Source organism: Mesoplodon bidens, assembly GCF_964165515.1.
Source record: "Mesoplodon bidens genome assembly, chromosome: 7".
Lineage (NCBI taxonomy): Eukaryota > Metazoa > Chordata > Mammalia > Artiodactyla > Ziphiidae > Mesoplodon > Mesoplodon bidens.
In genome coordinates this window covers 37,690,549-37,703,475 of record NC_138164.1, presented here as the reverse complement: position 1 = coordinate 37,703,475, position 12,927 = coordinate 37,690,549, and the positions used below count along the sequence as shown (strand labels likewise).

At 40.5% G+C, this 12,927-nt stretch overlaps 1 long non-coding RNA gene and 1 pseudogene across 2 annotated transcripts in view; one reads left to right on the top strand and one right to left on the bottom strand.

Moving 5' to 3' along the window:
- Positions 1-12,927, bottom strand: part of LOC308620762 (centrosomal protein of 78 kDa-like) — a 423,604-nt pseudogene that overhangs the window by 246,176 nt on the left and 164,501 nt on the right. The gene's annotated exons all lie outside the window — the stretch shown is intronic.
- LOC308619866 lies at positions 875-1,837 on the top strand. Its single transcript, XR_014016266.1, has 3 exons — positions 875-950; positions 1,121-1,277; positions 1,730-1,837. It is a non-coding gene; the product is annotated as an uncharacterized lncRNA (long non-coding RNA).

Sequence of the window (12,927 nt, the reverse complement as noted above, 5' to 3'; positions counted from 1 at the left end):
TACAGTCTGTCACTATTTAAGTTCATTGGAAACGTTTTCATCTAGGCCTGAGTTCCTCCTTGGGCCATGCATTAAGAGAGATTTGCATTGAAGAATTAGGCCTGAGATGGTCCCTTCACCTGTCCCGTAAAGGGTTATGTGTGGAAATAACAGAGTAATTTGTCGCAGCGACCGTACACTCACCTCCTTGGTGAAATAGCGCGCCTACGAGGCTTGGCCGCACACGCTCGATTTTGCCCCGTGTCCTTAGAAGCAAGCGTCGCGTGCACGGGTGTAATCCCCCGCACCTCTCCTAGGCCTCTCCACGATGCTGTCAAGAATGATCATCTCGAAATTGTCCGCTTGCTCCTCTCCTACGGTGCTGTTCCTACCCTGGCTACATACTCAGGTAGAACCATCAAGAAAGTGAACCACAGCGAACTTCTGGAGAAGTTCTTAACAGGTACGGCAGAGGTCAAGACACGGTCTTGTTCAAGCATCTAGACGGTGACTTCACAGCCTTTCACCTGGGTTCCCCCTACCCCCACCCTCGTTTACTCTAAGTGACCCTTTACTGGGAAAAGCGGCCCAACGTTAGTCTGTCAAAGAAGAGATACATATTTTGAGTTTTGCGAGGTGGGGGGCTGGAAAACTCTTAGCTAGCCAGGCTAGCTTTTGTTTGGCAGGCTGGGGCGGTGAGGCGGGCAGTCCCTCAGGAAGGCGGGTGGACGCGTGGGGAGGTTTTAGTCAGATACCTGGAGGCGTGTGCAGTGGGACTTGTCAGGAGGTGACACCAGCCCCAGCGTGAGATGTTCCCAAACTCCAGCAGCATTTGCCTCTTACCAGCAGGCGTTATCTTGTTTCTCTCTCTCTCTCTCCCCCTCTCTCTCCACACTGTTGAAATAACCTGCAGGCTCCTGACGACGGTAACCCCGGTTGCTCTTCGGAGTTCTCTGGCAGCTGTGTGTGTGGTGAGCAGCCTTGTTCGTTTCAGTTGGGCTTGTGGGGGTGGGGGTGGGGGTGGGGGTGGTGCTGTGAGCAGGGCTTGCTTGGGAAAGAATTTTTCCAGGGTCCTTTTTGGCGAACAGCTGGAATCTTGCTCCAGCTTACTGACCTCTCTCTTGTTTGCCCCCCCGGTTAGAACCAGATGATGAAAGTGGTTACGATGTTTTAGCAAATCCCCCAGGACTGGAGGACCAGGATGACAGCAACGAGGCCTATGGTAACCTATTGGAGTTTGAATTTTCCGAAGACCCCGTTTTGCCGTGTTATAACGTCCAGGTGTCCGTCGCTCAGGGGTGAGCGTGGCCAGCGTGTGGTCGAGAGCCAGCCCAGCTGCTCTGTGGGGTGGCAGGAGTTAGAAATCCCCTTCAGCAGATGAGGGTGGCTGGGTTGGGGGGTGAGTGAATTCCTCACCAAGTGTCCACCGACCTCACATAATGCAGTGGAACTTTTCCAGAAAAGTTTGGGGGGTGGGAGGGCTCCCCAGCCAACTGCCCTCATTGGAACACACCCCTAGAGCCCAAAGGACACGGGAGTCAGCGACTGCAATTGCACAGTTTCAGTCACTAAACTCTTGGGGAAGGGATCCTCCCCAAACGGCTACCATAGGGGCCTTCCAAGGCGCGTGAGGTCCACGGGACAATACTGATGTGTACCCTCTTCTCGTATAAGATTAGAGAAAGCCGTATGTGGCACCTGGGATCTTATGTGTCTTCAGATTTGCTTAGATCGAGTCTTGTCCCCACAGTCGGGCCACTGTGCCCCATGACCAACCCTTCGGAGTGAACACATCAGGAGACCTTGCTCTGCTGTGTGTTGACCCCGGTGCTTAAGGAGTAGCATCCTCCTTGGACTCTGAGGCTGGGACCGTGTCTGCCTTTGTGGTGACATTGTATTCGGGATAGAGATCATAAAGCGTGGCAGGGTATCAGAAAGGATTGTACCACCTCCCTTCTCGAAAAAGCCTCACTCCCGGCAACATTGAGGGGCGGGTTGGAGGTGTGGGAAAGGCAAGGAAAGCCAGGTGACCTCGAGTGTTTCTCATGCTCTCTCCGTGAGGGCCGGAGGAGAGGAGAGGTCAAAGAGGTGTTTGCCATCTCCCTTGGGTTGGCATACAGACTGGTTTTCCCCAGTGACTAGAACGGGGTGCACTTACTTGGAGAGGGGTGACCTGAGTTGTGGCCAGAGCCAAGGCAGCACTGGGGTGGCCTGCAACGAGGCTGGTTCAGGGGCGCTGCTCCTGCTTTTGTCTAAGTTGGCTGATCCGCCCTAGGTGGTCTCTTAACACATGCACATGAGTCCAGAGTTCCCCCGCTAGAAGTAGATCTTCCGGGCTTCCCTGGTGGCACAGTGGTTAAGAATCCGCCTGCCAGTTCAGGGGACACAGGTTCGAGCCCTGGTCCGGGAAGATCCCACATGCCACGGAGCAACTAAGACCGTGCGCCACAGCTAATGAGCCTGCGCTCTAGAGCCCGCGAGCCACAACTAGAGAAAGCCCGTGCACAGCAACAGGCCCAATGCAGCCAAAAATAAATAAATAAATAAAATTTAAAAAGAAAAAGAAGAAGTAGATCTTCTAAGGACAGTGAGAAGTGGGGTGGGGGTGGGGTAATCAAAGTGGAAGGAGCAGGCCCTTTCCCCGCCAGGAGACGGGTAGTTCATAGTTGGGAGCGCCTCTAATTTTGCCGGAAACTCAAACCACTGTCCTTTCTCTGGTGTAGGCCTCGTAACTGGCTGTTGCTCTCAGACCTGCTCAAGAAACTGCAAATGTCCTCCTGCATATTCCGCTGCAATTTTCCAAATGGGAAATTGTCACCATCGCGGAGGCCGAGTTCTACCGGCAAGTGTCAGCAAGTCTCTTATTCTGTTGCCCCAAAGACCTGGAGTCCTTTAATCCGGAAAGTAAGGAGCTCTTAGATGTGGTGGAGTTCACGAACGAGCTTCAGACTCTGCTGGGCTCATCCGTGGAGTGGATCCTCCCCAGAGACCTGGACTCAGACGACGCCTGGTGAGCTCGCCGGGGCCCGCCGTGTACAGTGTGTCATGGTGTTAATCCTTGTGCATATGTGTCCTAATACGACTATTTCTGTAAAGAAAGGACACTATGAGACCCGACTCCAGTCGGAAGGACTTCGAAATATGTTTTTTTCTTTTTAAAATTTTAAGTCAGTTTTTATGAAGTTGTTAATAAAGTTTCTTTACTTTTCAATGTACACATGCTTTGGAATATGTTTGTTTTTACTCGGAACAATTGTTTCTTTTCTTTTTTAAGGAGAAAAAAAAAAAGGCAAAGGAGCTCCACACTTTGACTTAATTTCATACAAAGCTCCGACGACAGAGGCCATAACTGTTGAGAGTTGCTTTTGGGGCAAATTAAACCAGTAAAATTTTAAACTCTTCCTCCATATTAAAGGGATTGAATAAATTGGCCACTTTGGTGCACCTGTGTCCTGCGAATTGTCCAACTGGAGATGGAGGTTTAGAAAGTGAGTTTCAGTCTTGTTTAAGTCTCTTCCCATCAGACTGGTCTCGTGATTTCCTACACACCATGTTACTTCCTGTCTACCTTTCCTTGGTGTTGTTCATGCCTGGATTGTCTCCTGTACCTGCTGAAACCTTGGTCCATTCTCATTTGTACCATGGAAGTTTGTCATGCCGGATACTGTCAGAACTAATTTTACTTAAGTTTGCGTTAAGGTGCAAAGCACACCTTTTGTATATTTTCTGTTTTTTGTGTTTGTCTATATTTTACGGTTTCGCTTCAAGAAATATTATGGGAAGGGAAATAGCAAGATGTAAAGAGCAAAAAAGTCATCATTCTCTTTCAATTGTTAGAACATCTATCTGCAATCATAATTATGATGCACTGTGGTATGTGTTAAAATAGTAAATACATGTAACGTCCCGTAGGAGCAGCAAACTCTGGTGTTGGTGAGGGTGTGTCATGGAAGTAATCACAAAGCAGGTGACTGTTGGTTGGGGTCCTGCAACATTAGTGTGCCTTCCCTGTGTCCAGTAGTGGTCTGGAGGGGTCAGGAAGCCTGCCTTTGAATTTGAGGGAACAGAGAGTTTGAGGTCCTCTCTCTTCTATTGCTCTAGTACACTGCATAGCAGCAGTATACTGGGTTTACAGTTGACGTTTAAATCGCTGATTGATCATTAAGATTGGGATGTATCTTTGGAAATGAAAATAGGAAGAATCGTATGCTTTTTCTTTTTTTTCTTTTTTTTCCTATATCTGAAAATGTATGTAGTACTTTGCTGAGTGGTTGGGAATAAAGTTTGCAGTATTCAGTGTATTCAGTTTTAGTATCTAAATAGAATTAAACTGTTGCTGTAAAGTGGAATAGCACTTTGTTACTGACAAGTTTTAGAATGCATCTGTTCATCAATTACCTGTTTGGGAAGATTGTAGTTAATGATTTTGAGAATGTGGCTATAAACCTCCAACTGACTCAAGAAAAGCAAATAAGTCAAGATTGACAAATGTATAGGCTCTTCATCTTATTGTGTGTGTGGGTTTTTTTTGTTTCCTTTTAGTTATTTGTCAAGGTATAAAGAATTCTATCACACTTAAGACAAGTTAAGTAAACGTCACGGGGTGTATTGTGACATGGCATGGAGCAGATCACATGGCCTAGATCTTAAAGGTGATTTTATGTTTAAACTTTCATGAAAACATATGTGATTGAAACACATTAATATATTGATACAGAGGGCAGTTAATTTTTGTCTCTTTTTGTGTGTGTGTGTGGTACTGTTGTGGCCTCTCCCGTTGCGGAGCACAGGCTCTGGACGCGCAGGCTCAGCGGCCATGGCTCACGGACCTAGCCACTCCGTGGCATGTGGGATCTTCCCGGACCGGGGCACGAACCCATGTCCCCTGCATTGGCAGGCGGACTCTCAACCACTGCGCCACCAGGGAAGCCCTAATTTTTGCCTTTTGATACATGTGAGCGCAGCTTTCATTTTGTTGAAAGAATATGACCAGTTTTCAGTTTGGGATTCTACCATTTAGTAAAGATAGTCCACTTAATTTTAGAAATAAGAGATTTAATATATAATACCTAATAATACTTTTATGTATTATTTTACTGAAAACATTTATTGTAATACTGTGAAGAAACTATGCCATTCTAGTCTTCAAGACTTAAATGAATCAAGTGTTTATTAGCTGTTGTAGTTTTTAAACTAATAAAAGTCAGTACATCAGCAATTTGTAAATACAGTTTTTAAAATAATGCCTTAACAACTTTACAGTGGTTATAATGACTGTATTTAGGCCTAAAGTTAGTTAATAATTTGACATGAAGGCTTTTTAATAGTTTGATGGTGCAGATCAGGGATAGGTAAACTCTGGCTGGTGGGCCAGATGCAGCCCGTCGCCTGGCTTTGTAAAGGAAGTTTTTCTGGAACACAGTCGCACCCATTGTTTACATGGTAGTTATGGCTCCTTTCACCCTACACCAGTGGGGCCGAGAAAACAGTCAGGAACTTGGGTGCAGAAGCCAAATGGCCTAGGTTCAAATTCCCTTTTTCCCATTTGATAGCTAGTGACCATGGGCAAATCACTTAACCTCTATGCCTCATTATGAGGTTTAAATGCACTTATTTGTATAAATAGTGCCTAGCACATACTAAGCGCTGTGTAAGTGATTGCTGTTGTTTCTGCTTGGAGCTTTAATAAGTTATTGTTAATAGAAAAATGACACTAATGATTTTCCTTTTAGAGTAACAAAGGCAGTTTGAGTCTTTTACTTTTTCTGGAATGTAATAAGACTTTTTTCATTGACAGTCAGTGTTCCCTGTTACCAAAATTTACTTTATGAATATAAAGAATTGAATGTCTTCAAGACAGTACTTTTGCTTAAATGTCAAACCATTATTTTCCCAAGGCACATCAAACTGGCTCTGCATAGTCCAGGCCTCTAAAGCTTGTGTGCACACCCTAGGTAGCATGTGAGATACATTTTGTAAATATAGTTTTTTAAATAATGCTTGAGACTTCCCTGGCGGTCCAGCAGTTAACACTATGTGCTCCCAATGTAGGGGGCTTGGGTTCGATCCCTGCTCAAGGAACTAGATCCCACGTGCCTGCCATAACTAAGAGCCCACATGCCACAACTAAAAGATCCGGCGTGCTGCAACTAAAGACCCAGCACAGCCAAACAAACAAACAAATAAATAAATAAATCTTTATAAAAAAATAAGTAAAATAAAATAATGCCTTAGGAGTTAGGAAAAGAAAATATTAGAACATTTTTACCTTTGTATTATTTTTAAAAATCTGTGTAGTTTATCATGTACATAAATTCTATGTATGGAACTTTGTGTATATAATGTGTTAATAAATAAGATGCATATTAAAAAGTTTTCTTATGGTTTGCCCAGTCAGGTGTTTGGAGGCCATTGGAGGACAGGATGATGCAATATAGGGCCTCAGCAAAGATAGAATTTAGAACCAATTCCCTGACTTAGAAGATAAGGAAAATAATTCATAGACTGTAATTGAGTTGTCCAACTTTACATAAGTGTTCAGAAACAGGAAATGCAGTGGCTAGAATCTAATCACTGACCGAGCAGTATCTGGGTCACTGGACTCGTAAACCAGAAGTGACTGTTGAATTTCTCAGGTTGATGCTCCTGGCATATATGCTTGATCTGTGTGTGTGTGTAAATCTCTGACATAAGAAGCCATATTCAGGCACACCCTGTTTCCTTATTCAAGCATCTTAATTTCATCCCATTAAATCTTTGAAGTATCCGACTACCAGAAGGCATGAAGAAACCTGGGCTGAGAGTCTTCATTCCAGGAGACGTGATCTTGACTGCATGGCTGGTTTGAGGCGCATCACTCTGAACTGCAACACGCTCATTGGTGACCTGGGTGCAAGTGCTTTGGCAGAATCTCTTAGTGAGGATTTATGGCTTAGAGGGAAATTCTAAAATTGAAAATATTGAATGTTTAATATGAAATATGCTTAGCTTTTGGCATGATACTATTGTGATAGGATGTTTTAAAGCCTCATTTTACTGATAGCTTTTATTTTGCTTTTCAACTTTCTCTAAGAGTTGCATATATCCTTTACAGAAAATACAGAGTAACAAGAGAACCTATAATTTTAATACCCAGATATAATCACTGTTCATTTTGGCGTATATACTTTCAGTCTTTTTTTCTTCTACAAATATATATGTACACTTAGGGATTACAAAAATAGAATTGTAGTATACTTGCTATTTCACATTCCTGCTTTTTTCACTTAAAGATGTATCATGTAGTATTGCGTCATATTGATGTCCCATAGTTTAATCAATTCTTTGCAATTCTATTTAGACAGTTTGTTTGCTTTTCCCTGTCAGAAACAATGTGAATACGTTGTATATACATCTCTGTGTCCATCGGGATTACTTCTGTAGAATAAGGTACTACAAGTGGAATGACTAAGTGTGACCTATTTTTAAGACATTTGATACACATGGCCAAATTACCACCCAGAAAGGCTATGCCAATTTGTAGTCCACCCCAACAGTAGATGGGAAGCCTGCCTCTCACAAACACTGGCCTGTAGCACTTGTAAAAAAATGTGAAACTACAAAAATGAGTACCTGTCCATTTTCTATGCAAGTGGGATTACTCCAAATTTTATAACTTTTTTCAATTAATTTAGTATGAGCATTTTAGCAAGTCAGTAAATTTGCATCTCCTACATCATTTTTTGTGATTGTTCAGTATTCCATTATATGAATATGCCACAGTGCACATAGCTTATCCATTCTTGTATATAAGCTTTGTCCAGTTTTTCAGTTACAAATAGTACTCTGATATATATCCTTACCTATATCTCTGACTATTTCTTTTGGTTAAATTCTTAGAAAGAGAGTTGTTGGATCCAAAGTGTATAGACATTATTTAAAGGCTTTTCTTACAGAATCGTGGCTTCATCTGATAGGAGAATAACCACATTTTGTTTTATTTTGTATTCATTTGATTGACTGGTGAGGTTTACTGGCTGTTTGTATTAATTTGGCTATTTGGTTAATTATACCCTGTGTCCATTCTTCTGTAGTGGGAGTTTGTAAGGGTTGTATCATATCCTGTCAGATCCGTATGTCTGACTTGCTATTTCTATGTGTCATGGGGGTGTTGAAAGACTCCAGTTATTTTAATGTGATGGTCCACACAACACTTAAACAAAAGACTCATGATAGTTTCCTTTCATGTAATAGTTTTTAATCCCTGTGCTTTAGTGATGATCCCTTTGGTTTAAATGAGTAGGTTGTTCAGCCCCAGAACTACTAGAATTCATGATCAGTTTTTCTGGTTTTTGTCTGACCTTTTACTGCGAGGGTTCTTGACCATCATACTTTCATGATAGGTTTTTAGTATGTATTCTCTATTCACACATTGTTGAAAGTTTTTATTATTTGTATCCTCTTAGACTTGTCTTTTTTTCCTCTAAAACTAACAGTTATTACATTTCTTCTATTTTGTTTTCCCCTTTGAACTAGTTTCAAGTGTGATTTGGAGCTGAAGATCATGATCAAAAGAATGCAGTGCATTTCTGAGCTCCACCAGGTTTTGCTTGTGAGGTTTACATGCCCCTGCTGCCCTTGCTAATTATGAACTGAGATTCATTTTGTGATGCTTTTTGCTCATAGGTTATATACAGTTATTCTTCAGTTCTGTAATTGTAAAATATGTTGTCTGATTTATTGGTACTAAAGCCAGGGTTATCATTGCACATCCAAGAAGAGGTTTTTAAATTGGATTATGCATTATGTGTGTGCATATATGTCTCTTTTTTTCCATAGCCAAAATTACAAACCTGCCATGACTTGTCCTGTGCAGGACTCTTCCACACGTGAGAAAACGAGAGTTGTCTATATGTTAAATCTGTAGAGTTAGCAAGTGACCTTTTGTCTTTCATCGAAAGCACTTGACCTGCAGCAGTGCGGCCTCACCAGTGAAGGAGCAAAGGCTTTACTAAAGGCCCTTGAAACCAACAGAACTCTGCTCGTTCTGGATATAAGAAAAAATCTGCTGGTTGGTATGTGGTCACTTTTTTTAAATTGATAAACACATAGCAAAACAAAAAGAATTTGTTCAGGTATTGACAGTTTTTTAAAATTTAATGTGTTTAACTTTCCTCATCATATCCAGTTGGCCCTTGAACAACGTGGGGTTAGGGGTGTCGACCCCTATGCAGTTGAAGATCTGGGTATAAGTTTATAGTCAGTGGTTCCACATCTGTGGATTCAACCAACCTTGGATCATGTAGGACGATAGTAACTATGTATTGAAAACTATGCGTGTGTCAGTGGACCCACGAGGTTCAAACCCATGTTGTTCAAGCTTCAACTGTACTTTTCTAGTGTTGCACTTCCCTTATGTTTTTAGCAGCTAATGTACTAATTAAAGTGAATTATACTTGTCAATTTTTCTTATCTCTACTCTGAATAGAGGTGAACCTAGATACTAAGCCTGCTTCCAACAAGAGCATTATTTCTTTCCTGTGCAACCTCTGAATTCTTGCCAGGAGTACTTTATTCATTTGTCAGATTCACAAGTAATTTTGTAATCATCTTCTGTGTGCCAGAGACGGGTTTAGGGACTAGGGATAAAGCAGTGAACCAGACAGACAAAAGTCTTGCCCTCATGGAGCTTACATTCTAGTGAAGGAGATCAGATAGAAATGAGTAAACAGATAAGTCATATAATTTTAGAGAGTAGGAAGTGCAAAACTATCTTAATGTAAGGAGAGTGAGGGAGAGCAGGTAGGACTCCATTGGATAGGTTTGTTAGGGGACAGCTTCACTGGAGAAGTGGCATTTGAACGGAAACCTGAATGAAGAGAGGAGCAAGCCATGGAAGATGTGGAGTAAGCACATTCCAGGACAAGGAGGCAATGAGTATGTAGGCATGTAGGTGGGTGGAGTATTTAAGGAAAAGCAAGGAGGCCAATCTGGGCAGAGTACCGAGTGAAGAAGAGTGTGGTATGACATGAGGTCAAGGAGCTAGCCAGGGGTCTGCTCTTGTAAAGTCTTGAAGGCCAGAGTAAAGATGTGGATTATTCTAAATGAGTAGAGGGGTTTGAACTGGAAAAAGGCATGATCCAAATCGTATCTGAATAAGGTGACCTGGTATAGAGAAGGGACCTGGGAGGATAAGTAAGAGGAACAGGGGGCTTCCCTGGTGGCGCAGCGGTTGAGAATCCACCTGCCGATGCAGGGGACCCGGGTTCGTGCCCCGGTCCAGGAAGATCCCACATGCCGCGGAGCGACTGGGCCCGTGAGCCATGGCCGCTGAGCCTGCGTGTCCGGAGCCTGTGCTCCGCAACGGGAGAGGCCACAACAGTGAGAGGCCCGTGTACCGCAAAAAAAAAAAAAAAAAAGAAAAAGAAGAGGAACAGGGAGACCAGTTAGGAGACTATCACAGTGCTCCAAATAAGAGATGTTTATGGCCTAGGTTAGGTTGGAAGTTTGCAGCAAGTGAAAAGTGGTTGAATTCAGGTTGTGTTTTGAGGGTGTAGCTCTCAAGATCTGCAGATAGATGTGAGGTATGAAGGAAATAGTAACAAGGAGACAAGTCGTTGATGATTATGTGTGCAACTGGGTAGTATCCCTTAGAAGAAGGGGGCGGATGGGAGGAGCAGCTTTTGAGGGAATATCAGGACTTGGTTTGTTATCTTGGATGCCCTGGTTTGATATCTTAGATGCTCTTTAGGTATCTAAGTGTCTGGACGGTGCTCAGACTGTACTTTGTATCCAAAGGTATCCAAAGCCACTTTAGATGCAAAATGTTTCAAGTTGACCTTTGCTGCTGCCAAAATAGTAGCCACTGTGGGCAGTCTGCAAGATGGCATCTTAGGTTTCTGAGGACGAAATTAGAATACACAAAGGGGGAAATAAGTGTATAATTATATAATGTAGATTTCATATTTAAATGTCTGGGAAAAGCAATAATTAGTTGGCTTTGGGTTTTAAATGGAAATAGCCACTCATTGGAAAATAATTACTCTAATTTGAATTCATTTTACTTTAGATCATTCTGTGATGAAAACAGTTACCAAAAAAGTTCTCCAGATGGAAGGAGTGCCAAGTCCTATATAACATGTTTCAGTTCTTTCGGAAGAATTTCTCTTTAATGGCTTGGTTTTCTTTCTTTCTTAAAAGAAAATTATCAAGGTACTTTCTGCTATCTTAAAACTAAGATTTTAGTCAAATCAAATGGCTTTTCTGTTTTTGAAAATGTTGTGTGATGCTTTAATTTAGGTTCCCAGATATGCAGATTGAAAACCTTTTAACTTTTTATTTTCTGTAGCATATTATCGTTAGTCACAAATAGTCTTTTTTTTTTTGGTGATAAGAATGAATAGTAGGAGCAGCATTTGTGAAACCAAATCTAACATGAAACTGACTCTTTCTTGTGAGTAAATTTGAATTTTGAAACAGTAAAACAATAAGGTTTAATAAAAAGCAAAATAAATTTTTTATGTTTATGATCTGCCAATTTCCCAGAAAGAGTTTTGTGGTGACTTTAGTTATATACCAGATACATTAAAATCACCAGTGGACAACACATCTTTTATTCAGGTGCCCTCTGAAAGTTTTAAAACTTTGTTGACTTCATATCACTGAACAGTCCACTTTAAAATGGTTAAAATTATAAATTTTCTGTTTTGTGTAGTTTACCACAATTTTTTAAAAATGTGTTGTTTGAAGGTTTTTGGGTTTTATAACGGTATTGTATTAGCATAAAAATGAAAAATTTAAAAGACCACCTCTAATCCCATTATCCTATCAAGCAATATTTACATTTTTATTTTCTCTTTCCTGCTGTCTATAAACATAATTCCACATAGCTTCAATATAATTTGCCATTCTTATCTTTTCATACTAAATTTAAATTCTGTGATTCATAGTTATACTTTTTACCATTGCATTCACAAGGTTTCATTGAGTAGGTCAATTTTTTAAATTGGTGAAAAATTGGAAATAACCTCAAATAAACTATTGTAAACATCTTCATAAATACAGCTTTTTTTTTTTCTACTTAAAGTTGTATGTTTTTGATTCTCTATTAATCAACTTGCTTGGACAATAGTATATTAAATAAGTTGTTAAGAGTGTTTATGAAGTCAAAAAAAAGCTTATGATCGTCTGCCCATTGTTATTTCAAGAGAGTGATATTTTAATAATCAAATAGTACATTCAAAGAAGTTAAGATTTGTGATATCACACTCATTAGATATTATTATTAAAAATTTATATCATATGTAAAGCATTCTTAAAATAGCTACATTGACTTTTGCTATGATATTAGAAATGGAAAGATATATAAATAAAACATGTATATGTAAAACATATTAAGAATTCTGTAAAATTAGTACAGAATAATAGGGCATCATGGAATGAGAACAGTTAAACTTTTTTTTTTTAGTTAGCATGATTAAACAAAGTGGAAATGTAACTGAAGTATACAAGCTCATTGAGCTCTTTTAAGAGTAATTTTATTTCTTGGGCTTTTTTTTGTATTTGCCTCAGTTATTTGGAGACATAGAGGTAAGCCAAATCAGTATCTGGGTATATACCTAGATCCAGGTGAGTATAGGAGTGAAATAATGGTGTGAATTGTGTCACATTTATATTGTACTTATATATGCCTAATAAAAGATGGGAACTTTTATTAGAAATTTTTTAATCTCCTAACAAGAAAAGTGTAATTAAAAAAAATTTTAATACAAATGTATTTGCATTAGTTTCTGAAAGTAAAGGAAGGGTATACACATACAAACCATATGCATACAAACATTTTTTTTGATGGCAATGAAGTTAAAAAACACAATAAAATAGCACAAAATGAACTGAGCTCCTATATATTTTTAAGAGGCATGTAAATCACACAGGATCGTGTGGTGATTATCAATAAGCTACACTCTATGA